This window comes from Grammomys surdaster, unplaced genomic scaffold (genome assembly GCF_004785775.1).
Source record: "Grammomys surdaster isolate TR1022 unplaced genomic scaffold, NIH_TR_1.0 125852, whole genome shotgun sequence".
NCBI classification, from domain to species: domain Eukaryota; kingdom Metazoa; phylum Chordata; class Mammalia; order Rodentia; family Muridae; genus Grammomys; species Grammomys surdaster.
In genome coordinates this window covers 2,960,416-2,985,864 of record NW_021620678.1, presented here as the reverse complement: position 1 = coordinate 2,985,864, position 25,449 = coordinate 2,960,416, and the positions used below count along the sequence as shown (strand labels likewise).

General features: G+C 46.7%; 1 protein-coding gene across 6 annotated transcripts in view; it reads right to left on the bottom strand.

Annotated features, from left to right (window-relative positions):
- Zc3h7b (zinc finger CCCH-type containing 7B) overlaps positions 1 to 15,208 on the bottom strand; it is a 44,504-nt gene extending 29,296 nt beyond the window's left edge. For 5 of the 6 annotated variants that reach the window (XM_028789914.1, XM_028789918.1, XM_028789916.1 and 2 more), the window contains exon 1: positions 14,701 to 14,915. The gene's annotated coding sequence lies outside the window, so the exon portion shown is untranslated. Of the gene's footprint in view, positions 1 to 14,700 lie in introns of all 6 variants that reach the window. The other variant, XM_028789921.1, reaches the window with a different exon arrangement.
- Positions 15,209 to 25,449: the final 10,241 nt, after the last annotated feature.

The following is a 25,449-nucleotide window of genomic DNA, read 5'->3' as shown; positions in this document are numbered from 1 at the left end:
TGAGAGCTCCAGTGTTCAAAGTCAGGGTTCTGGGTTCTGATCCCAGCACTGAGATGGGGGTGGGCGGGGAGGAGGTAAGAATGAAGAAGAGATTAATTACCATGACACAGTTCACTAGTCCAGGAGGCACTGTGCTGGCCTCTTGAAGATCTCATGGTCCCGGCACAGAGTAATAGTGGTAAAATGAATGAATGACCAGCTCGTTCACCCAGCTATTTTACAGATGAATAAATAAAAGAAGACCTGCACCCAAAGAGATGACACTCACAGTAGTACTCCCATCTGTGTAGTGCTCCCACCTGTGTAGTGCTCCCACCTGTGTAGTGCTCCCACCTGTGTAGTGCTCCCACCTGAGTGCTCCCATGGGGCCAAGGCTGTCCTGGGCACCTCGCTCCCCTAAAGCTCCACAACATCTTTCTAAGGCAGATACTGTTAGCAGTCCCCACTCTGCAGAGGACATCAGAGGTACAGAAAAGCTAACTGGCCCATCCACAGTGACACAGTTGGTATATGAAACGCCAGCCCTGGCAGCCTGGCCCTGGAGCCTATGCACATGATTGTCACCTTTTCTGTTAAGTAAGCAGACCGAGCTGGAGGATCCATCCCATCCATCACCACCCTGACTCACTCAGTACCCTAACGCAGCAACCAGCTCTCACCTAATTCCACTTCACATCTTTAGCCAAGTGCCTTCCTAACCAGGGACCGCCATGCTGCTGAGGTAGCAGGTTTGTTTTGTCTTTTGTTTAACTTGCCTCTTCCTGGCCTCTGGGCTGCATCTGCGGTATCCTCCCACCTCTAGGATCCTTCTGCTGTCTCTGTTGCTGGGCTTTTCTTTGCCCGGGGCTCAAGGCCAATATCCCCGAGACTCCATGGAAGGGACAGTGCTCCTGTTTTCTGTGCAGTCCCCAGACAGCTCCTGCATTTCATGATCTCATGAGTCATGCTGGTGACTTAAGAATCCACCATCCTGCCAAGTGTACCCCTCCTCAGCAGTAAAGATTTTCAGCTTCACCTTCTGGGTAGTAGCCCCTGGATGTCTGCTGCCCAGGCCTATCTACGACCTCTACATTGTGGGCCCTGTAACTAGAACCCACTACCCACACCCAGACCCATACCTGAGGGGGTAAAGCAATAGCCCAGAAGATAAGGGCACTGGCGGTTCTTCCAGCCGACCAGGTTTCAGTTCCCAGCCCCTTCTTGGTCCTGTCTATCTGAAATTCCAGCTCCAGGTGCTCTGATGCCCTCCTCTGGCCTTTGAGGGCACTGCACTCATATAGTGAACAGAGCTACACGCAAGTAAAGCGCTCATACTCATAAAATACATGTTAAAAAAGGCCCACTTCTGTTTGAGGCCAGCCTGGTCTATAGAGCAAGTTCCAGGATAGCCAAGGCTCCACAGCAAAACCCAAAACCAAAACCCAAAAGAAGAAGAACAACAACAACACCCTACACTTCTATGTCAACAAAATCTTCCATGTCCATCCCAGTTGGACTTGGCTTCTTCCCACTAAACACATTCCAAACTGAACGTAGCATCTCCTCCCCTCCCCTCCTCCATTCTTGTCCACTGCCCTCGCCAGAGCTCTGACTGTCATCTGGTATCGATAGACCCCGGTTCCTGCCACCTTTAACCTCTTAAACATCTCTTGATGTTTGGCGAGAACCTCCACGGCTCCCCTCTCTCCAACCACACGCATCTCATGGGACAACATCATCTCGTACCAGTGAACTCCTACAATTTGCTCCCACTCTGGGGGCCAGGGACATCTGTTTAATACATATACCAATGTCATTCCCCTTCTCAAAATCTCTCAAACGTACATGTGTTGAACACCACACATGCGCGCGCGCACACACACACACACACACACACACACACACACACACACACTATGTTGTGAGACCTGAATAAGCTGTCGTGTTGTAATGTACCAAGACTAGTTCTCTGGCTTTAATAATATACATCAACTACAAAAGATGCCACTGTTAGGGGAAGCTGGGTAAAGTGGACTCTTTGTACAATTTTTGCAACTTCTCAAGAATAACAAGTTAAACAAACAAACAAATAAGACTTCCTGTGACACCCTTACCAAGAGGACAAAGTCTACATTCTTTAGCTGGTGTCTGCAGCACAGCAGGACATGCTTGGCCTCCCCTGGTCCCGTGGCAAGGCCTGGAAGGTCACACATCAGCAATGCATCAGGTTGCATCCTCTGAATGGGGCATCCTCCATACCCAGTGCTTCTTTAAAGCTCAACTGTGGTGTCTCCTCTACCAGGAAGCTTCTCTCCCAACCCAACCCAAGCTCAGTGCTCTATGCCTGTTATAACCACCATGCTTGGCCTAGCTGGTTGCAATCACGTGTCTGTCCCTGACTCCTCAGTTACAGCTCCTGAGGCATAAGCTGCACTCATCTCTAGAAGCCCAGAGAGACAGTGCTTAGGAGCCAGTGGTCAGAGGGGCCCAGGACAAGACGGAGTAGGTTGACATTAGTCATCATGGACACACTTTTTCCTGCTAGAGCCTGAAATATCACCTTAGTCTTTACTGTACTCTGTAAGAAGGAACAGTTATAGGCCTATTTTGTAGATGAGAAAACAGAAGCACAGAGGGGTGAAACAGCCTGCTGGGGTAGCCCTGTGAGAAATGACAAAGCTGGGATTTGAACCCTGGAAGTTGGCCCTGGAGTCCATTTTATCACTTCCCCCATCAACACAGATCTCCCACCGCCTGTCTTCACCATGCCCTCATGCATACACGACTACACGACCTCAGGTGTAGCTGAAGAGCAACAGCCCCTCTGGAATGCAGGCTGGCCACATACCATCCACTTGCCACCCGAGCTTCCGTCATCCCTGACAACACTGGGCAGCAGTGAGCCTCAACGGCTTCCCCAGTCAGAGCAGGAAAAATTTCACTGCACCATCCCCAACCCTACCAGCCCACACATATCTCTTGATACATGCCCATAGTCCTTGAGTATGTCTGCCCACTCCTGGCCTCCCTGTCCCACGGACGCCAGGGAGGGGCATGCTTTATTTCCACAGATCAACATGTTGAATAAGATCTACAGCAGGAACTATGAATGGAGATGAGGAAACCCCTTCTGACAGCTAGCATTCCCCTCAACTATGAACACAGGCAAAGCACTGTGGTCACGCCCTTGAGTTACATGTGGCCAGCAACACTGCATTCTTTTCTGACTGCATCTCAGTTACTGCAGATAAGAAAGAGTTCCTTCTTATCACTTCAAACTTACAGTAGCTACACTAGACACACCCGTAAGCCTTGTTGAATGAACTAATGAAGAAGGCTAGACCTGGGGAGATATGTGGTCAGTAAAGTTCATACCTTATATGTACAAGGACCCAGAACCATGAAAAAAAAAAGTTGGGTATACTGGCACATGCTTGTAATCCCAGTAATGGGGCAGTGAGTGGGACAGGCGATTCTCAGTGAGCTCTAAAGCAATAAGACTCTAAAAACAATCTCTAAAAACAATGTCTAAAAATCTCTAAAAACACCTTAGGAGCCAAAGAAATGCCTCAGCAGTCAAGAGCACCCACCACTCTATCAGATGATCCAGGTTTGGCTCTCAGTACCCATATGGAATGGTGGCACCCATACACAATGACCTGTAACTCCATTTCTGGGGGATCTGGCACCCCTTTTCTGCAGCAGTCACAGGGGACATACATGGTACAAACACATACACACGCGGGCAAACACTCATACACATAAAAAAAAAAGTAGACGACTCATAGGAATGTCATCCAAGGTTGTCACTTGTCCTCTGCATGTACACACGAACACCATACACTTACATCAACACATATATGCAAACACATGTGTACACACACTACATGTGTCCATGCATATATACATGAATGTGCATGCACGCACACACAAAGTCCATCAGGAGAACAGAACTGTTTTTCCTCGCAATCTCATATATTTTACTTGTGATCCAGAAGGCACTGAAACAAAAGGCTCTGTTCAAAAGAATCATTTGTGTCCACAATCATCTCAAAAGTGGGATTTATCATCCCATTGTTCATAGAACAATAAGGCTTAGACTGGAAGGGGGCTGGCCCAAGGCCACACTATTGCTGAGGAAGGCCAAGCTGCTGGCACCACCCCCAAGCCCCACCAAGAAAGTAGGTTATAAAGAGAGTGTAAAATAGTGTCCACAGGCCTCAGCAGTCTGCAGTTTGCTTTCTTTGAAACGGCCATCTTTCTTTCTTTTCTTTCTTCCTTCCTTCCTTCCTTCCTTCCCTTCTCTCTCTTTCTTTCTTTCTTTCTTTCTTTCTTTCTTTCTTTCTTTCTTTCTTTCTTTCTTTCTTTCTTCCTTTTTTTGAGAGAGGGTTTCTCCATGTATTCCTAGATGGCCTGGAATTCACTACTTAGACCAGGCTGGCCTTGAACTCAGAGAGACTCACCTCTCAAATGCTGGGTGTAAAGGACTGTGCCACCACGCATGACAACTTATTACGTTTTTACTACTTATTTTTTATTATTTTTAGGTATCTGTGTCAGTGTGTACGCATGTGCAAGGGAACTGAGCTGCCTGAGAAGGCCACAGGCAGCAGATCTCCTGGTGCTGGAGTTAGAGACAGTTGTGAACCACCTGAATGAATTGTGTGCTGCGAACCAAACTACGGGTCCCTGGTAAATCAAGAGGTGCTCTTGACCACCGAGACCTCTCTCCAGCCCCTGACAACTTTTTAATAAAGCTGTCATTTAAGCTTAAAAAGGAAATGAAGTAAGAGTAGCAGAAGGTTACCCTTGGAAATTGTAAGGAAGCATCAGGTCATCACTGGTGGTAGTGCACGACTTTAATCCCAGCACTCAGGAGGCAGAGGCAGGTAGATCTCTGAGTTCGAGGCCAGCCTGGTCTACAGAGCCAATTCCAGGACAGCCAGGACTACACAGAGAAACCCTGTCTCAAAAAAACTAAATAAATAAATAATAAACATAAATTGCCCAGAAGTCACCACTCAAGAGTGACCCCAATGCCATACAGTGTCTTCCTGTGCTGAGTAGCTAGCCGTTTACTGCCCCTGCTAGGGAAGAGATTTCTGATCCATTGTGGCATACTGCCTACTCTGGTGCCCAGTGGCAACAGGAAGGCAGGCTATGACAGTGGCCATCGGCCCTGAGAGTAAATCTCATCACTGTCCCACACTGCTTTGAGGGCGTGTCTCTAAGTTTTGTTACCTGTAAGATGGAGCTGGCCGTACCCACCCGGTGGCAGGACGCTCATGTCTCTCCCAGAGCAGGTCAGGATGTATTTTCTGCTGTACTGAGTGCTTCAGTCAATACTGACCTTGCAGTTTTGGACTAGGCCACTCTTTTTTGGTAAGGGCAGTGGCCAACTTGCTATTTTTTATTCAATACATAAACAGTGCTCACCTGAAAGGGACTGTCCTGTCACCAGTACTGGCACACAGTTAATAACCCCCTGCCCTCAAGAGATTTAAAAAAAAAGATTTATTTATTTTACATGTGAACTTTTAAAATGCATACATGTATGTGTACCAATGGATGCCTGTTAGGTCCCACAGAACTGGAGTTATAGATGGTTGTGAGCTACCATATGGGTGATGAGATTCGAACCGAGGTCCTCTGCAAGAGCATTATGTGCTCTTAACCACTGAGTCATCTCTTCAGCCCCAGCCCTCATAGATCTTCACCACAGGTGAGCAGGCAGAAAAACAGGTGACGAGTTGGTCTGGGATGATGGCTCAGTACATAAAAAAGGTACAGGGACCTGAGCCTGATTCCCAGAACCCAAATTTAAAAGCTGCTCACAGAGACTTGTGACTCTTTTTTTTTTTTTTTTTTTTTAAAGATTTATTTATTTATTTTATTAGTACACTGTCGCTGTCTTCGGACACACCAGAAGAGGGCATCCAATCTCATTACGGATGGTTGTGAGCCACCATGTGGTTGCTGGGATTTGAACTCAGGACCTCTGGAAGAGCAGTCAGTGCTCTTAACCGCTGAGCCATCTCTCCAGCCCCGAGACTTGTGACTCTTATAGAGAACCAGGTTCAATCCCAGCACTGTACGGTGGCTCACAACAGTCTATAAGTATACTCCCAAGGGACCTGATGCATGCATGTGATACACTTATATACAGGCAAGCAAGACATTCATACATGTAAGATAAATGAATTAAAAATGTAAAAAGGCTAGGCACAGTGATGCATGTTTATGATCCCAGAGCTGGGGAGGCAGATGGAGTTAGGTTCCCAGGGTGAGCTCCAGGACATGAAATCCTGCCTCAGTAGATAAATGGTTCCTAAGGACTAACACATGGACGTGCCCACATATGTACACATGCTTGCACGCATATGTATATCTGCAAACACATGAACAGACATACTCACATGATAGGTCAGTGTTAAACACACACAACAGGGCAGACAGAGGCAAGAGAGAGGAAGAAACAGGAAATATGGTAGGTGAGGGAGTGAAGACCCTTCAGAGGACATCGCATTTGAGACACGGAAGGACCGAGGACTAGTGTGCACCCAGCTGAAGGCAGAGAACAGCAATGGACTTGAAGTAGGAACAAGCCGTGAAGGTTCAAAGGAAAACAAGGGGCAGATAAGGTGCAGGAGTCGGACAGGGCAGGCTGCAGTATAACCAGAGAGCTACAAATCCCACTGGACAAACAGGACTACGTTGTGTCTGTATCCAGAAGTCTAGAAGGTTTCCAGCAGGAGTGACAGGGCCTCACTTAAAGAAGTTCCCTTTATGCTCCCTGGCAGTGGTGGCGCACGCCTTTAATCCCAGCACTTGGCGGCCAGAGGCAGGAGGATTTCTGAGTTTGAGGGCAGCCTGGTCTACAGAGCGCATTTCCAGGACACCAAAGGCTATGCATCGAAACCATATCTTGAAAAACAAACAAAAAACACCAAAAAACAAAACAAACAAACCCCGACAAAAAACTATGGGTCCGAGAGTCCTATTGGCTTGCCTGCTCTATTGACAGCTATATGATTGTGGAAATGTTCTTTTGTCTCTCTGAGCCTCAGGCTCCTCATCTGCAAAATGGGTCCAGCAATGATAACCAACTGCCTTCCCTCAGGGAGTAGCTAAGTGGATATGATATTAGATGTACAGAAGGAGCCAAGCACTGTGTAGTCTGTGGCAGCTGCTGTCCTTGTTCCCATTCCAACCTCTATACAAGGCTCAGGAATTGTCCCCAAAGAAGTCACCTAGATGGTGCTGGAAAGAAGATGGGTCCTGGAGACAGAAATGCTGTATTCCATCCCCAGCGGGCTCTCAACAGTGGTAACAAACCCCTGCAGAAGCCATCCCCCAGCCTGCACAGAAACAGACTCTCTGGGAAATATACATAAGGTGGGAAGAAAGGAGTTCTGTGGCTGATGCTGTCACAGGAAGGAAAATAAGCCTGTTTGCTCTGCACCATTAAATACGGCCCTGTGCTGGCTCTGGAGCTGACAGGGCAGTCACTTCAGCCCACTTCAGGGTGCAGCCAGCTCTCCCCAGCAGACACCCCACCTTCTGTGTCTCAGGTCTACACTGCAGACCCCACCAGCTTCTCCACTCACCCTTTATGGTCCCTACTGTAGACAGACTCAGTGTGCTTTGCAGACTTTTTTTTTTTTTTTTTAAACAGAGCCATCTAAACTCTGTGCCTGACCTCTCTTCTAGTATCAACAAAAAGGGGATAATCAAGGTACATACCCACAGGATTAATAAACTCATAAGCTGGGTTTGGCCACAGGGGCATTACTGGGTGGTATTTCTAAATAATTAAAAGTGTTTAAAGTCCCTCTGGCTTCTTTTTTCTAAAGATTTGTTTTATGTGGGGGTTGGAGAGTAGCTAACTGGTGAAGAGACACTAGCTGTTCTTCCAGAGGACCCAAGTTCGATTCCCAGCATCATATGGCAGCTTACAACCATCTGCAACTCCAGTTCCTGGGAATCCAATGGCCTCACACAGACATGCATGCAGGCAAAACACCAACACATGTTAAAAATAAGTAAATCTTTAAAAGACGAATTTTATTCTTAATTATGTGCAGGTCTGTGTGAAGGTTGTATGAGTGCAGGTCTCTGTAGAGAAAGGCCAGAAGAGCACTGGATCCCAGAGCTAGAGTTGCAGGGAGTTGTAAGCAATTGATGTGAGTGCTGGGATTTGAACTCAGGTCCTTTAGAAGAACAATATATGCTCCTGGGCTGGAGAGATGGCTCAGTGGTTAAGAGCACTGACTGTTCTTCCAGAGGTCCTGAGTTCAATTCCCAGCAACCACATGGTGGCTCACAACCATCTGTAATGGGATCTGTTGCCTTCTTCTGGTGTGTCTGAAGATATCCACAATGTACTCATATAAATAAAACAAATAACTCTTTTAAAAAAAAAAATATATGCTCTTGACCACTTAGACATCTCTCTCTGACCCATTTTTAGAAAAATAAAACAAGGGGTCTGGAGAGATGGCTCAGTGGTTAAGAGCACTGACTGCTCTTCCGGAGGTCCTGAGTTCAATTCTCAGCAACCACGTGTGGCTCACAACCATCCGTAATGGGATCTGATGCCCTCTTCTGGTGTGTCTGAAGACAACTACAGTGTACTCATATAAAATAAGTAAATAGCCGGGCAGTGGTGGTGCACGCCTGTAATCCCAGCACTTGGGAGGCAGAGGCAGGCGGATTTCTGAGTTCGAGGCCAGCCTGGTCTACAGAGTGAGTTCCAGGACAGCCAGGGCTACACAGAGAAACCCTGTCTCGAAAAACCAAAATAGATAAATAAATAAATAGATAAATAGATAAATAATAAAAATAAAATAAGTAAATCTTAAACAAACAAACCCAGAGTCTCCCTCTGTAGAACAGGATGAAATTTGCCTGCTTCTGCCTCCAAGTACTGGGGTTAAATGAGGAATTCTGTCATGCCTAGTTCTCTCTCCGTCTCTTCCTCTCCCTCCATCTCCCTCTCCCTCTCCCTCTCCCTCCCTTTCTCTCTCTTTCCTTCTTTAAGACAAGGTCTCTGTGTATCCCTGGCTGTCCTGGAACTCCCACTGTAGACCAGGCTGTCCTTGAACTCATGAGATTCGCCTGCCTCTGCCTCTCAAGTGCTGGGACTAAAGGCGTGCGCCACCACTGCCTGGTTGCTTCTATTTTTTAAAGTCTAAGTTTAAATTATGTATATACATATATATGTATGTGCTCCCAAGTGCTGATGCCCATGGAAGCCAGAAGAGAACATTGATCCCCTAAAACTGGAGTTGCATTTATTTAGTTGTGAACCTCCCAGCATGGGTGGTGGGATCCAAACTTGGGTCCTCTACAAGGGCAGCAGGTGCTCTAACAAGTGAGCCACCTCCCAAGCCCTGACCTTCTAGCCCTCTCATTTAGCTCTCTGGGATTACTATCAAGCACCAGCAAACCTCAGGACTCATCGGAACACGCTGGCACATGCCTGCAACCCCAGCACTTGAAAGCCAGGGTCAGAGGGTCACTGGGAAACTGATGCCAACTGGGTCTCTATAGCCAGGTCCAGGGCTACTTAGTGAGGACAGAGCCAGACTTCAACTGGAACTCACTGCGGTCCCTACACTGTGGCTGTACCAGGCGACTCATTCCTCAGGGTTTACCTGTTCCTGCTTCTGTCCATCTCTGTCTCTGCTCAGAATGGCCTCTCCTCTCTGGCCTTTCCTTTTTTTTTTTTTTGTTTGTTTGTTTGTTTGTTTGTTTTTCGAGACAGGGTTTCTCTGTGTAGCCCTGGCTGTCCTGGAACTCACTCTGTAGACCAGGCTGGCCTCGAACTCAGAAATCCGCCTGCCTCTGCCTCCCAAGTGCTGGGATTAAAGGCATGAGCCACCACTGCCCGGCTTCTCTCTGCCTTTCTTATCCTATCTTTCAAGCATTCACATAGAAATTCTTCTAGGAAGATCTTGTACCCCAGGCAGAATAAGCCTGCCTCCTCCACACTGAGGGATAATTCAATTTGACAACATAATGGCTGAGTGTGTCCTCCTGGCACGTCCACCACGGCTGGAGGCAGAGGCGGGATGAGAGCCAGTTCCCATCCATGAGAAGCTCAGGTTAATGGTCCCTATCTGTCTCCAAGCTCTTCCAGGGTGATAACCGAGGCCCCTAAGCCCCTAAGGATTAGAATTACTCAGATTTCCACACTCAGGACTGTGCTCTCTACAGCCCTGCCGCCTTTTCTGTGGGATGCGGGTAACTCAGACACCTCAGGAGAACTCTGGCCCTGAGGCACCTGCTAACTTTTCCCATGTGAACCCCTATGGCTGTGGCATTTGCCAGGTCCTACTTTTCCTGGCCTTTGTTTTTGTTACCATGACAGTGGAGATGAAGGCAGGAGCACATTTGATAGAACAGTCAGAGAGGCCTGGGTGTCTCCTAGTATCTTCTTCAGTAAAATCCAGCCACAGGTGCCCACCCTTCAGAAACTACAATCAGATAAAATGTAAGTCAAAAAGTAATTTTTAGAGCTGGGTGGTGGCGGCATATGACTTTAGTCCCAGCACTCAGAAGGCAGAGGCAGACGCAGGTGTATCTCTGTGAGTTCGAGGCCATCCTGGTCTACAGAGTGAGTTCCAGGACAACCAGAGCTACATAGAGAAACCCTGTCTCGGTAGAAACAAAACAACAGATAAATGTTTTAAAAATATTAAAGAAAAACTTTAAAGACAGACGATGTCAGTCTCCCTGCACAGAAATAACAGGCGCTAACCCAAGCCTCCCCCCAGTCCTCCAGCTTGGCTGAGTGCTCCACCCTTTCACCCCAAGCTCCACCTCCTACAAGAAGCTGCCCCCCACATTTCCAGGAGCCATCCTGCCTCCTCTTAGTGCACTAGCCACCAGAACTCTTTCTTTTCTTCCGAAGTTCTTGGTTTCATTCTTAAAAGACTAATTGTGTGTGTGCACGTATGCACATGTGTGTGGATGGCCACACCTGTGTGCAAGCACAAACCCCAGAAGAGAGTGGCACGTGTCCGTCCCTACCACTGTCCAACTGTTCATCCGAGGCATGGTCCCTCCCTGAACCTGGCACTCATTCACGACTAGCCTCTTAACCACGGAACCATCTCTCAGCGCCCGTTTTCTTACTAAATTTCTCTTTCTATTTCCAGCCAGACTACAAGGAGCTCAGACCAAGACCTGCCACATGGCAGCTTACCAGAGAGGCTTTTGACTTGCTAGGGTGCGCAAGACTCTGGGAAAGGATGACTATTCAGAGATAAAAAAACTACTCAGGAACCCTGTCTCGAAAAACCTAAAAAAAAAAAAAAAAAAAAAGAGAGAGAGAGAGCAAAAACTACTCAGGAGCCCTATGGACATTTCTAGCAAGACACCCAATTCTCTAAGCCTTACATTCTTGATCTGGAAAACAAGGATTGGAAACCAACCGCCTACCCGCCAGGCAGTGGTGACACAGGCCTTTAATCCCAGCACTTGGGAGGCAGAGGCTGGCGGATTTCTGAGTTTGAGGCCAGCCTGGTCTACAGAGTGAGTTCCAGGACAGCCCGGGCTAAAAAGAGAAACCCTGTCTCGAAAAAAACAAAAAAACAACAAAAAAAAAAAAAAGAAAAAAAAAGTGTTTGCCACCAAGCCCGACAACCTGAGTTTGACCCCGTGGATTCACACAGTAGAAGAGAATGGACTCTGGCAAGTTCTGATGGCCGTACACACACCATGACACATGCACACTCTCTCCCCATAAGTACATGGGTATAAAATTTTTATCTTTTAAATTTTAGGTGTGTAGCTGTTTTGCTTGCAAATATATTTGTGTTCCATGTTGTGTGCCTGGTACCTTCAGAGGCCAGAAGAGGTTTTAGATCCCCTGAAATTGGAGTTAAGGACTTCTGTGAATCACCAACTGAGTGCTGGGAATCGAACCTCAGTACTCTGGAAGAGCAACAGTGCTCTCGACCTCCAAGCCATTTCCCCTGCCCAATATATCAAAAAAAAAAGGTAAAGAGGAAGAAAAAGTCTACGTGATTGTGACTGCCAGGATGGACAGACGAATTCACATATGTGAAAAGCGTTTTGTTATAGACAAACTTAACAAGCACTAAGCACAACACATACACACGTACTTTCTTCTTTTGTTCGGTTGTTTTGTTTTGAGACAGTTTCTCTGTGTAGTCCTGGCTGTCCTGGAATTTACTCTGTAGACCAGGCTGGCCTTGAACTCAGAGATCTGTCTGTCTGTGTCTGCCTCACAAGTGCTAAGATCAAAGCATGGACCATGCCTAACTAAGATTTTATTTTTTAAATATATATATACACATATACATATACATATACATATACATATATGTGGTTCTGTGCGCATGAGAACGAGTGCAGGTAGGGGCAGAAAGGGTGTCAGATTATCTGGACCTGACGTTACAGGCAGTTGTGAACTGCATGACATGGATGCAGGGAAATGAACTCAGGTCCTCTGCAGGAGTACTTAACCACTAAGCCACCACTACCCCCCCCCCTTTTTTTTCTTTAAGACAGGTTTCAAGTCAGGTATAGCAGGAGAACCTGAGTTCAAGGTCAGCCTGGTCTATAGATCGAGTTCCAGAACAGCCAAAACTACACAGAAAACAAACAAACAAACAAACAAACGAACACTATCTTGAAAAACTAAAAATGAAACAAAACAAAAAACACAAGGTCTTACTAGGTAGCCTGGAAGTCACAATTCTCTTGCCTCTAACTCAGGTGCTGGGACTTAACTCTAAGTGCTGGGAGCTGTGTATCAGACCCACCATGCATGCACATGCACACAGACACACACATACAAAATACTATACACATATTATCATTTTAAGGGTCTCAAACCCACTGATGATTGTACTGTCCCATTCATAAGACCCAAGAGACAAGATCATACCACTGAACTCAATAGCCAAAACAAAACAAACAAACAAACAAAAACTCAACAAGCCACATTCTGAACTGTCCTACCTAAATTGGCTATAGTTCATACCAACCATTTAAACAGATGTTATGGCAACCTCAGAACCATAAAGACACTCTGTCATCCTGAGATCTCCCTCCTGGGAATGGATCTCTGGAGTCAGACAACTAGTTAGTTAGGAATCCTAGCTCTGTTGTGTAAATTTCCAGCAGGATACCCAATTCTCTAATCTGGAAAACAACGATGGCTAAATGTCTACCTGACTTAGCTGCCATGTGTCTGTCTCTCTCTGTCTCTGTCTCTGTCTCTCCTCCCCCCACTTCTAGAACCTGCTTTACCCAGGTTTGGGCCTAGCATCCTGTCTAGCTTACAGCAGACTTTTATAGGAGAAAGAAGCACGAAGACATCGGGGAGGGTATGGTTGTCTTCGGTGGGGGAAGTCTTGGTAGTAGAAGGAAAGATTCTGCTGGAATTTCATGTCCAACATAGTTGCTAAATGTGCTATAATTATCGCATTTGTGTAAAGATTCAAGGATCTGCATTCTGCTATTTTCATCAAACAGGATTAACTGCAGGCTTTCCGGAAAAGGGAAAGAAGTTGGGGGTTCTGATTCTTGTGTCCAAGCACCTAAGTCCTGGCTAACAACCGGGGTGGGGGGGGAGAGAACACAATCCCCCATAACTTTGCAGCGGTTCCCCAGTTCCCTGACTTAAAGCCCCAGCCCCTCCAGGTCCCAGTCTTCACCATCAATGTACTGTTGGCACCCCAGCCATCCTGTTCTGTCAAGAATGAACTCTTTCTACACATTCCCACTCCTGCGGCGTTGGGGGGTGGGAGGCTTTGTCTCTGCAAAGGACCCTCAACCCAGGAACTTTATAAACACCTGAACCTGAGGGTTTCTAAGACAGAAAGAAAAAGAGTTATGGATCGCAGAGGGGACCTTCTGTGGGCAGAGGCGGCGGGGTCGGCTCTGCTTCCCCAAGGCCCCCACCCCTGCCAGGGCGCCCCTCAGTCGCCACAATCCCAGCACCTAGCCGTCCCCGTGAATCTCCTGCCTGGTTACTGCCCACCCGGGAGGCCTCAGAGCGCAGCGACGGATGCCACGACCGGAAATGCCCTCCTGCTCAGCCAACCCAGACCGCGCCCCCCTTTCCTGCCGCCCCCTCCCCCAAGGCTGGGCCCGCAGGCCCCGGATCCCCGGACTCGCGTGGCCGCCGTAACCGACTGGGGCAACCCATCAGCCGGCCATTGTCCCCGGCCCTCGCCGCGGCCCCTCCACCTCTAGACACTGCGGATTCAAAGCGAATACAAAAGGAAAGGGGGACCCTAACTGCCAGCCTCGGACCACCTCCTTGCAGTGGGATCCGCAAAACATCCACGCACCCCCAAAGCTCCAGACCCAAGGGAGATTGCCCCACACCAAGGAAGAAAAATCCCAAGACATCCCCTGGAGGCTGCAGTGGAGACCCAATCTCCCAGGCGGCAGGTGCCCGGCCACACAATAACTTTGAAACTTTGGGGCAGGGGTACGGGTATCTGCAGGGAGATCCCCCCCAAAAAACACCAGTTCGTGGTAATGGTGGTGCTCTTGCTTTATTCTTGCAAAGCCGCCTTTCCAGGTGGCCTGGCCCGGGCTTCCCGCGCCTCCTCCGCGCGCGGCCCTGCCCGGCCCTGCCCGGGCGCCCCAGCCTCGCGCGCCCCAACCTTGCGCGCCGGCGGGGACTCGGTGGCCCGGCCTCTGCCCCGCTGGGCTCCACCGCGCCAAAGCACTCACCTCGGCCGGGCTGCGCTCCCCGCGGGCCTGCGCCGAGCCCGATAAATGGTATGCTATGACTAGAGGTATGATTACGTTATTATTATTATTAGTAATAATAAGAGTAAATGCTATTTAATTACGGGCGGCCGCATCCTGCTCCCGGCGCCGCCGCCCGGGCAGCTGGGTCCATGTGGCTCCGGAGCGCTTTACTTTCATTTCCAGCCCCCTCGGCCGGCCGCTCGCGGCAGCACCCGCTGGAGGCTCCGTCTCCCTACAGCTCTCCCTCCTCGGGTCCTAGAGAGCGCAGCTCCTCCTCGCCTTAGTCGCGCCCGGGGTGGGCGGCGCGGGCTGCGCACCTGGAGGGGGGAGGGGGGAGCCTGGAAGCCCCCCCTTCCCCAGTCGACGGTTCATGCCTGGAATTCACCTTGATTTTCTTTTAAAACTGCCCTTCCTTTTCTGGGATTTCCTTCTGGCAGTTATGCATTTCTGGGCGGATGCTGGACCAACGTCTGCTTTTTTTTCCCCCCACCCCCCAAATCGAGCGTAAAGCCACACTTGGCTTTCCAGGTGTTTTGATGAAGGAGAGCATCTCCAAGCATCTGGGCGTGTTGTGCCCTTTTCTTTGATAAGGACCTCAGTCAGGATCTCCTTCGGCTGGGGTTTCATGTATAGAAAGTTAAAAGGGGGAAAAAAAATCAATGACGCTTGTTTAAGAAAACCTGGCTGATTTTATTCAAGGAAGGGCCATCATGGTGGGTTTAGGGACCACTGCAGTGGGATTTTGCAGTGGTGCTGAGACACTGTGCTCAGCCCTGAATTCAGCATGAACCGGGAATTCATCGGGCAAGGAGCAAGGCAGGGTCAGCAGACAGAAAACTTAAGGTAAAATGTGATTGCTGCTAGCCCCACCCAACAGGGTTCTTAAGTGTTTTTAAAGTCGCATTTTTATTTTGTGTGTACCAGTGTTTTAGCTGCAGGTATGCATGGGTATCACGTGTGTCCCTAGTGCTTTGCAAAGGCCCAGAGGAGGGGGTTGGAGTTCCTGTAACTGGAGTCACAGATGGGTGCTGGGAATGTAACATGGATCCTCTGGAAGAGCATTGGGTGCTCTTAAGGACTGAACCATCTCTTGAAGATAGGTCAAGTACTGGAACATCACCTTGGGGCACAGTGGAGAAGGAGGGTCCTGAGTGGATATTGATAGTGTTCCAAAATGGAAGGTAAGGGATTCTAGTTAAGCCAAGTTAGCAGGATGCTTGCTAAGATTTGGACAGTTGGACCAGGCTTGGTGAAGCATGCTTTCAACACCAGTACTTGGGAGGCAGAGGCAGGCCTGATCTACATAGCCAGAGCAGTCAACTACACGGAGATATACTATCTCAAAGAAAGCAATGATAATCAAATTTTTTAAATAAAATAAAATCCAAACAATCCAGAGATAAATACACAAACCCCCCAAAAAAGTTCAGTCCTATTTGGAAAGTTCAGGAAAGCCTAAGTAGAATTTTATCATAGAAAGCCACTTTGTTGGGGGTCTTTCTAGAAGGGATTTAAGGTTGCTGAAAGGACCAAGATAAAAGAGAACCTAACAAACAGATCGTCTGTAAGTGTCCACGGTGCAGCCTCAGAACTGCCAATAGATAGGCTGGATTTGAATCCAGATCTTTTAGCGCCACGTGGTGTTTGCCCTACACAGTAACTACCTGCCCTATTCCTGAAGTACCCGATCCCAGGATGCAGGTTCTCTTTTTCCTCCTCTCTGTTTTACCCACATGCATGTGTATCTATATTTAATATCTATATTTAACCTTTACAAAGGTTATCTCCTCAACAGACACTCGTGCCAGACATACCCTTGGGAGCTAGGGCATAAATACGCTGTAGCTGGTGCTCAAGAGGGACAAGAATCCAGGGCTGTGTTTACTTATTCAATTCACAAAAGAATGTTGGGACACAGGTCTTAGCATTCCCATTTCACAGGTGGGTAACTAAAGCTCAGAGATTACACTGTCCAAGGGGGAAGATCTGACTCCAGAGTCTGTGTGTCCCGCATGGCCTCTGACATTTTCTAGTAACTCTATTTTCAGGGCACACTGGAAAAGGAACACATGCTCATACACTTTTCTTTTCTTTCTTCTTTTCTTTCTTCCTTTCTTTCTTCCTTTCTTTCTCCCCCAACCCCCTTCGTGTTGTTGTTGTTGGAGACAAGGTTTCTCTGTGTAGCCCTGACTGTCTTGGAACTCTATAGAGCAGGCTGGCCTCGAACTCAGAGCAATCGGCCTGCCTCTGCCTCACCAGTGCTTCGATCAAAGGCGTGCACCACCTCTGCCCAGCTTCTTTTCTTTTTTAAGACAGGGGTTCTCTGTGTAGCTCTGGCTGTCTTGGAACTTGCTCTTGAACTAACAGAGATCCGGTTGCCTCTGCACCCTAAAGAATTAAAGGCGTGTTACCCTGCCTTGCCGGCTCCCCCACTGTCAAAAGTCCTTCAGCTCTCAGCAGCGTGACCACCTCCTCCTTCCTCACTACCTTGTGAGATAGCAGAATGCCTGGGATGAGGAGGAGGGGGCAATCTCAGAAGCAGAACCAGAGTACAGTTGCTCTCATGTGTCACTGGTGTTTCTATGAAATCAAGTATTGGGTCGCTTGGGATAGACTCAAGATTATGAGTTCAAGGAAGAGACAGTCTGGGCCTGGCAACTTTAGTGTCCGTGTGGGAGGTGGGGATTCCTGGGTGATATGGTGAGAATCACCTGGCTAACCTTAGAAATACTTAAGGTTTCTTGCTCTACCATTGTTCACTGGCTGACACACACACACCAAAGCACACCGAGCAAGCTCACAGTACCAGTTGCCTCATATCCAAAATCAAGATTTAAAAAAAAAAAAAAAAAAGCCAAAGCTGGATGAGCTAAGCAGTGTGGTGTACACCTGTTATGTACGGAAGCAGGAAGCAAGAGAACCAGGCTTTTAAGGCCAGCCTCAACTAGCCTAAATTCTAGCCCACAATAAAGACTGAACAATGCCAGTTCCCAAACCTCCTGTGCAATTTACGCTGAAGTATTCGTGACAGCTTACTACATCAGGCACCGTTGCTAATAGCACTCATTTAGGGGATAAGGCCACAGAAGCCAGTTGGATTACTACATCCTGCCTCAGATGAATTAGCTGGCAAGAGGCCTGAAGAGTCTGCTGTCCCAAGCTGCTGGTGAAATACCAGATAGCCTTCAAAGAGGAATATCTGTCAATTAAGGAAGATTTGGCTGGATGCTAGCTTCTAAAGTTTCCAATATGATGTCAGTTTGTTAAGCTTGACTGTCAGTGACACCCCGACCAGAGGTGGGGTGCTATAAAGATAAGTACCAAGAGTCTTACACCAATAGATTGGTTTTAGAGAAGTTCTGATGTTCCCCTGTGAGCCTGCTTGTCCTCACATCAAAGCTTAGAGAGTATTAACAGCCACTACCTATTTATCCTGAGCAAGTATAAGCATATATCAAGTCTGTGTTTGCTTGTTTCTTTGTTTAATGTGCATTGGTATTTTGTCTGCATGTATGTCTGTCTGCGTGATGGTGTCAGATCCCCTGGAACTGGAGTTATAGATGGTTGTGAGCTGTCATGTAGATGCTGGGAATTGAACCCAGATTCTTTGGAAGAACTGTTTATGCGCGTAACCTCTGAGTGGTCTTTCAATCCCAGGTGGTCTCCCATCCAAGTACTAGCCAGGCCCGACCCTGCTTAGCTTCTGAGATCAGACGAGATCAGGCCGAGTTCAGGGTAGTATGGCCATAGCCCTAGCTACCTATTCTTATTTCAGGCCAGATGTCAAGCTATCCTTGGATTGGTTGCCTGTGATTGTGGTTGGCTGACCACTGACTGGTTCCTGGATTCGAGTTCTCATTTCTGGGAAACAAAAACTATCAGTTTGCAGCCTGTCATGGAGTCAGCCTGGCTCTGGCTGACTCAGTCTTCTCACTGCTTTCTGGTGAGGAACAAAGACAAGCAGTTAGTGATTGGGTCAAGGTCACACATCTAAGGAAGAGTTGGGCACGCTTGTTACCTGTCCCATAAGCCGTGACCACTGTACCATGATGGTGCTCATCTTACTTCTGGATCTGTCACTCATTACCCCCAAGGATTTGTCACATGAGTGAGTCACAAGACATGGGAATCCAAGGCTTTGGCCTTGAGAAATGGACAAGTATGTCATTCATGTATCCTTTCAGTGAGCACCGTTTGTGCCAGGCTTAGACACTGTTATCTCCAGGGAGAGCCGCAGCACGGTCCCAGGTCTATGACCTCCCACAAAAGATCTTAACTTGATGACACTTAGGGAAGGACCCAAGATGTATTCATACATTTGGCCTTGAGTTCCTTCTTTCTCATCTGTAAATTGGGTGTGTGTTGGACTGAATGTGTCCCTACTAAACCCATATATTGAGTTCTTTGGGCAACAATCAGGCCATGTGGGTGGAGTTCTTATGAATAGGATCAGGGCCCTTAATAAGAGGAGACACCAGAGAAGATTACGGGGGGAGAGCATCAAGGGGTGGTAATCTGTCAACAAGGAAGAAGGCTGTATACCAAAAGCCTGTCTGTGCTGATCCTGGATTAAAAAAAAAAAAAAAGATTTGTTTTTATTTTATGTATGTGAGTACACTGTAGCTGTCTTCAGACACACCAGAAGAGGGCATCAGATCCCACTACAGATGGTTGTGAGCCACCATGGTTGCTGGGAATTGAACTCAGGACCTCTGGAAGAACACTCAATTCCCTTAGCCACTGACCCATCCCTCCAGCCCTCATCCTGGATTTTCAACATTCCAGATCTGAATACATGCTTTATGTCACTAAAGTCTCCCAGCCAATGATGCTTGTTGATACAACTTGAGTTAGCTTGGGGAACATCCTAAGAAAAGAGAATGCTTAGCAGTGCAGGACACACTTGGAGAAATATGTTGCTAGGTGATTTTTATCATCTTGCAAACATTATAGAGTGTACTGACTTGCTTTCCTACCGCGACAGACTTGTGCACCTCTCAAACCGTAAGCCCAGATAGACACTTTCCTTAAGTTTCTTTGGTCATGGTGCTTTACCACAACAACAGAAAATTAATTGCTACAGGAGTAATAGGTACTGAGTGTGCGCTATTGCAGGAGAGAGCCTGCCATATTGTTTCCTGAAGGAATGTGGAAGACTTTGGAACATTGGACTAGAAAAGCAGTTGACTGCTCTAAGCAGAGCTTAGTGGGGTAGCATCGTGAGAGCCTGCAAGATTAGAGCTGAGAGCAATGTGGTCTGTGTAACGTAGGCTCAAGGGGTTTCAGAAGACAAGGACACCAGCTAGGGATGGGTGGGGCCAGAGGCCATTCCTGTGATACTAAGGCTACTTTTTGCCCTTGACTTAAAAAGTGATCGACTAATTCTTTGCGGGAAGGGGGGGGTGATTTCAAGATAGCTTACTATTCAATCAGTAGCATGTTTTGTTGAGACAGGGTCTCACTATGTAGCTTTGGCTGGCCTGGAACTTACTGTGTGGAGAAGGCTATTCTTGATCCTTCTGATGCTGCCTTCCGGGCCCCAGGATTAAAGGCAGGCAAGAGTCACTATGCCTGGCACAAGGTTCTCACAAATGATTGTTATACAGGTCTACAATGAAAAACAAGAAGCTCATCAGGAAAAAGTACAAAATGTACATTTTAAGAAGGAAAAGAGTGCCACTAAATATAATGTTGCAGCCAAGGCTGGCACTGAAAGAGACAGGATCAGCTCTGTTAAGGAAAGGCATGCCACCCTCGGGGCCACCTACCCTCCCAAGGGTCCCAATTTGTGGAAGGAAAAGACCTAAGGGGTTCTCTATTTGTAGAAAGCAACTGCAAACAAAAGCTGCCACTAATGTAGTTCAAGGGCTGCATCCCAACCTGATGGCAGATCTTGCATCCCAACCTGATGGCAGTGTCATCCATATGGTACTGGCTTTGGACCCATGAAGGATACAAGACTAAAGGTATAGATCTTCCTCTGTGGTTTCAGAGAGCTACTGAGGCCAGGCAGCATGTGGATCTGAAGGTGCATGAAGGGTCTGAGAGGCAAAAAGCCCTGAAAAGACATTGAATGAAGCCGTGAGGGTGAAGTCTGGGTGCACTGGAGCCCCCAAGATGTTGCAGATGCTAGAGCCATGGCATAACTGTCAAGAAGAGATGCACACAGGAAATAGAACTGGGCGGAGGAGGAGGAGAGAGAAAGGAAGGAAGGGAGAGAGGTGGGGAGGAGAGAGAGAAGGAAGAAAGAGGAGGGTGAGGGAGACAGAAAGGGAAGGGAGAGAGAAAAGTGGGGGGAGGAGTGAGAGAAAAGGAGGGAAGGGGGAAGAGAGAGAGAGAGAGAGAGAGAGAGAGAGAGAGAGAGAGAGAGAGATTGTAAGTAACAAAGCTGGAAGGGCAGAGCCACTTACGATCTTTGGAACTGAGGTATCCAGATATCAGGAGTGGAAAGATGTCTCAGCAGTTAAAAGCATTTGTTGCTGTTATGGAGGAACTGGGTTAATTCCCAACACCCATATAGTGGCCCAAATTCATCACTGACTCCAGTTCCAGGGGGTCTGAAACCCTGTTCTGACCCCATTGGCACCAGGCATGCACATGACATGCATACAAACATTTGAGCAAAATATTCTTACACGCCGGCGGTGGTGGCGCATGCCTTTAATCCCAGCACTTGGGAGGCAGAGGCAGGCGGATTTCTGAGTTCGAGGGCAGCCTGGTCTACAGAGTGAGTTCCAGGACAGCCAGGGCTATACAGAGGAAACTCTGTCTCGAAAAACCAAAAATAATAATAATAATAATAATAATAATAATCTTACACATAAATAGAAATAAATAAATGACAGCTTTTTTTTGGGGGGGGGGGAAGCTCCAGACAGCTATAAGATTCCAAGTTTCCCCTGCTGGTTTTTAGTCTTGCTTTGGTTCAAGGCTACACAGAGAAACCCTGTCTCAAAAAAACGAAAAACAAACCAGACAAACAAAATAACAAACAAACAAAAAAATGTGTATCTAGTGTCATTCCATACTGGAAGCTTGCCATGTGTGGTTTGTTTTGATTTGTTTTTCAAGACAGGTTTCACTCTGTAGCCCTGGCTGTCCTGGTGTTGGGGTCCAAGAATTGCTGAAGGAAGACTCCACATGCAAATAGTATGCAAAGGCAGGGGTCAACCATTCATCCAAATTGTGATCCCCAGACAAAGGCTCTCAGGCCTTTTTATAGGGAACTAGGGGAATTTTAGCTAGGGTTAGGTAATCTAAAAGTTCATTGGTATGTGTCTGTGACGTTACATAGGTCAGTTTCTGATTGGTTGTTATGTTGGTCTTATTATATTTGGTAAGGCCCTGAGGAAATTCTAGGAACAGACTCAACCTGCACTTGTCCAACAGTTGTCCTCCCTTTGTCAGAGCTATCAAGGATTAACTGCCCATTGTCTGCAGCTCCCTCAGAGGAGCCCATTCTAGTTCCCTGGGAAACCAAAACTTTTTTTTGTTGTTGTTTTTTTTCAAGACAGGGTTTCTCTGTGTAGCCCTGGCTGTCCTGGAACTCACTCTGTAGACCAGGCTAGCCTCGAACTCTTGAACTCAGAAATCTGCCTGCCTCTGCCTCCCAAGTGCTGGGATTAAAGGCGTGCGCCACCAACGCCCAGCATCAAAACTTTTTTATTTCCAAGATCTTTACCTCTTGGGGGACTTCTCACTGAAACTGGATCTTTAAACCTGACAGGCCTCAGCCTCCCGTGTGTGCAGCTGTGTGCCACCATTGCTCAGCCCATCCAGCTTTTTTTTTTTTTATTTCACAGGGGGTCTTGAGTCTTAAATCTGAAAGAGACTTTGGTTTTTTAAATAGTGTTGAAATTCTGAAAGTATATGGGGACTTGTGAAGTTGGAGTAAATGCAGTTTGCATTATGAGAAGGCCGGGAACCTATGGGGCCAGAGACTGGAAAGTGGTCTGTGAATGAGAAATGCCTAAATAGTCTTGGCCATCTGAATCCTTGGTCCTCTACTGTGGATGCTGTTTGTGGAGGTTTAAGTTGTGGAGGTTTTGCAGCTGGAAGTAATGATACTGGGAGAGTTTACAGACTGCTCTTGTCATTTGTAGTTTACTCTCTCTGTTTTGTGAGCTTGTAGTTAAAGATTGGGGCTTTCAACATCCACTTCCTGCCAGTATAGTGTACCCATTCCTCTGCTGTCCTTCCCCGGCATCACCGACTCGTATCCCCCTGGAACCATAAACCCAAATGAACTCTTTCTTCTATAAGTTGCCTTAAAAAAAAAAAACTTTTAAAAATTTTATTTATATTGGTGTTTTGCCTCTATGTATATCTGTATGAGGGGGTCAGAGGCCCTGGAACTGGAATTACAGGCAGTTGTGAACTGCCATGTGGGTGCTGGGATTTGAACCTAGGTCCTTTGGAAGAGCAGCTAGTGTTCTTAACTGCTGAACCATCTCTCCAGCCCTAAATTGCTTTTCTTTTTTTTTTTTAAATCATAGTAACAGAAAACCATCCACAGTAAGACCCTGTCTCAAGTAAATAGCCCACAGACCTGACATTATGGAGCACATCTGTAATCCTAATATTTAAGTCAAGAGGCCAGAGGATCAGGAGTTCAAAGTCATCCTTGAATTTAGATTCTTAAATGTTAGAGTGGAAAAATAAATAAATAAAGTAGGCCATTTAGATTGGTCACTGGGAAAAGGTGCCAGCTGCCAAGCCTGAATTACACACACACACACACACACACACACACACACACACACCACACCACACACCCAAATAAATGTAAAAAGTTTTCCTTGCTTAAAATAGTGGAGGAGGGCTGGAGAGATGGCTCAGTGCTTAAGAGCACTGGCTACTTCTCCAGAGAGCCTGGTTCAATTCCCAGCAATCACATGGTGGTTCACACCTGTCTGTAACTCCATTTCCAGGAGATCTAACACCCTCTCTGGTCTCCATGGGCACAAGGTACAAGAAATACACAGATGTACATGTAGGTAATATACTAATATACATAAAATAATACAATTTAATATTTTAAAAAAGATCTATTTATTTTATGTATATAAGTACATTGTAGCTATCTACAGACACACCAGAAGAGGGCATCAGATCCCATTACAGATGATTGTGAGCCACCATGTGGTTGCTGGGATTTGAACTCAGGACCTCTGGAAGTGTAGTCAGTGCTCTTAACCACTGAGCCATCTCTCCAGCCTGTAAGATTGATCTTGTCTAAAAGTAAATAATACGGAAACCTTCCATCAAAAAAACTTCCTCCATTCTAGAGAGACAGCTCTGACATTAAGAGCACATATGTGTTGGGAGAGGACCTTAAGCAATTATAACTAACATTTTCTTTATATAACAGTCAAAAAAGTCACCCTGGTGGTGGTGACGCACAGTTTTAGTCCCAGAACTCCAGAGGCAAATGTAGGTAGATATCCAAGTTCTAGGCCAGTGCAGACTACAGAGCAACTTCCAGAACAGTTGGAGAAAAAAAAAACATATGTATGTATGTATGTATGTATGTATGTATGTATATATGTTTCTGCCTGCAAGTATGTTTGTGCCCCACATGCCATATGGATGCAATGCATGCAGAAGCCAGAAGGCGGCTTTGAATCTCCTGGAACTGTAGTTACAGACTTCTGTGAAGTGTCATGTGGGTGCTGGGAATCGAACTTGAGTCCTCTGGATGAGCATCTTACCTGCTGAGTCAACACCCCAGTCCTACTCCACACATTTTTTTTTTTAATACTCTTTGCCGGGCAGTGGTGGTGCACATCTTTAATCCCAGCACTTGGGAGGCAGAGGCAGGTGGATTTCTGAGTTTGAGGCCAGCCTGGTCTACAGAGCTAGTTCCAGGACAGCCCTGGCTACACAGAGAAACCCTGTCTCAAAAAACAAAAACAAAACAAAAAACAAAACAAAAAAAAACCCTCTTTTAGAATAAGTTTTAAACATCATGTTCCTTTATCTTTAATCATTTCAGCAGTTTTCTCCAAGAAGAAAGAAGATATACAGGAAAATACATGCCGCCCCAATCTCTCGTTCAACAGACAGATAATGATTCCATATGGAATTTTTTTCCCACACACGCAGCATTCACTGACTTTTGCAGCATACGATGGTTGGGTGTCTGCCAAGGACTTTAGAAATACATGCCAGGAAGAGGGTAAAAAGACTCTTGTTACTTTATTTCACACACATAATTCACAGTACAATAAAAAAATAAACTCAACATTGATACTAACATTTACTATACAGACACATTTTTCTAATTATTTTATTTCTTTTTTTTAAGATTTATTTATTATATATGAATACACTGTAGCTGTCTTCAGAAACACCAGAAGAGGGCATCAGATCTCATTACAGATGGTTGTGAGCCACCATGTGGTTGCTGGGATTTGAACTCAGGACCTCTGGAAGAGCAGTCAGTGCTCTTAACCACTGAGCCGTCTCTCCAGCCCCTAATTATTTTAGTATTGTCTTTTACAGCAAATCTCTATTGCCCAGTGAAAGATGAAACCCAGGCCCAGGTATTTTACTTATTAGATATATCTTTTTCATATTTGTTTGTTTATTTTTCAGTGATGGGGATGAACCCAATGCGTACACTTGTCATTGAGCTATTGAGCTATGCCCCAGAACAATCGTTTTCCGTTGTTTATAATCAGTAACATTCTTCAACTTGCCTGGTACACAAAATTTTGGAACAATGTA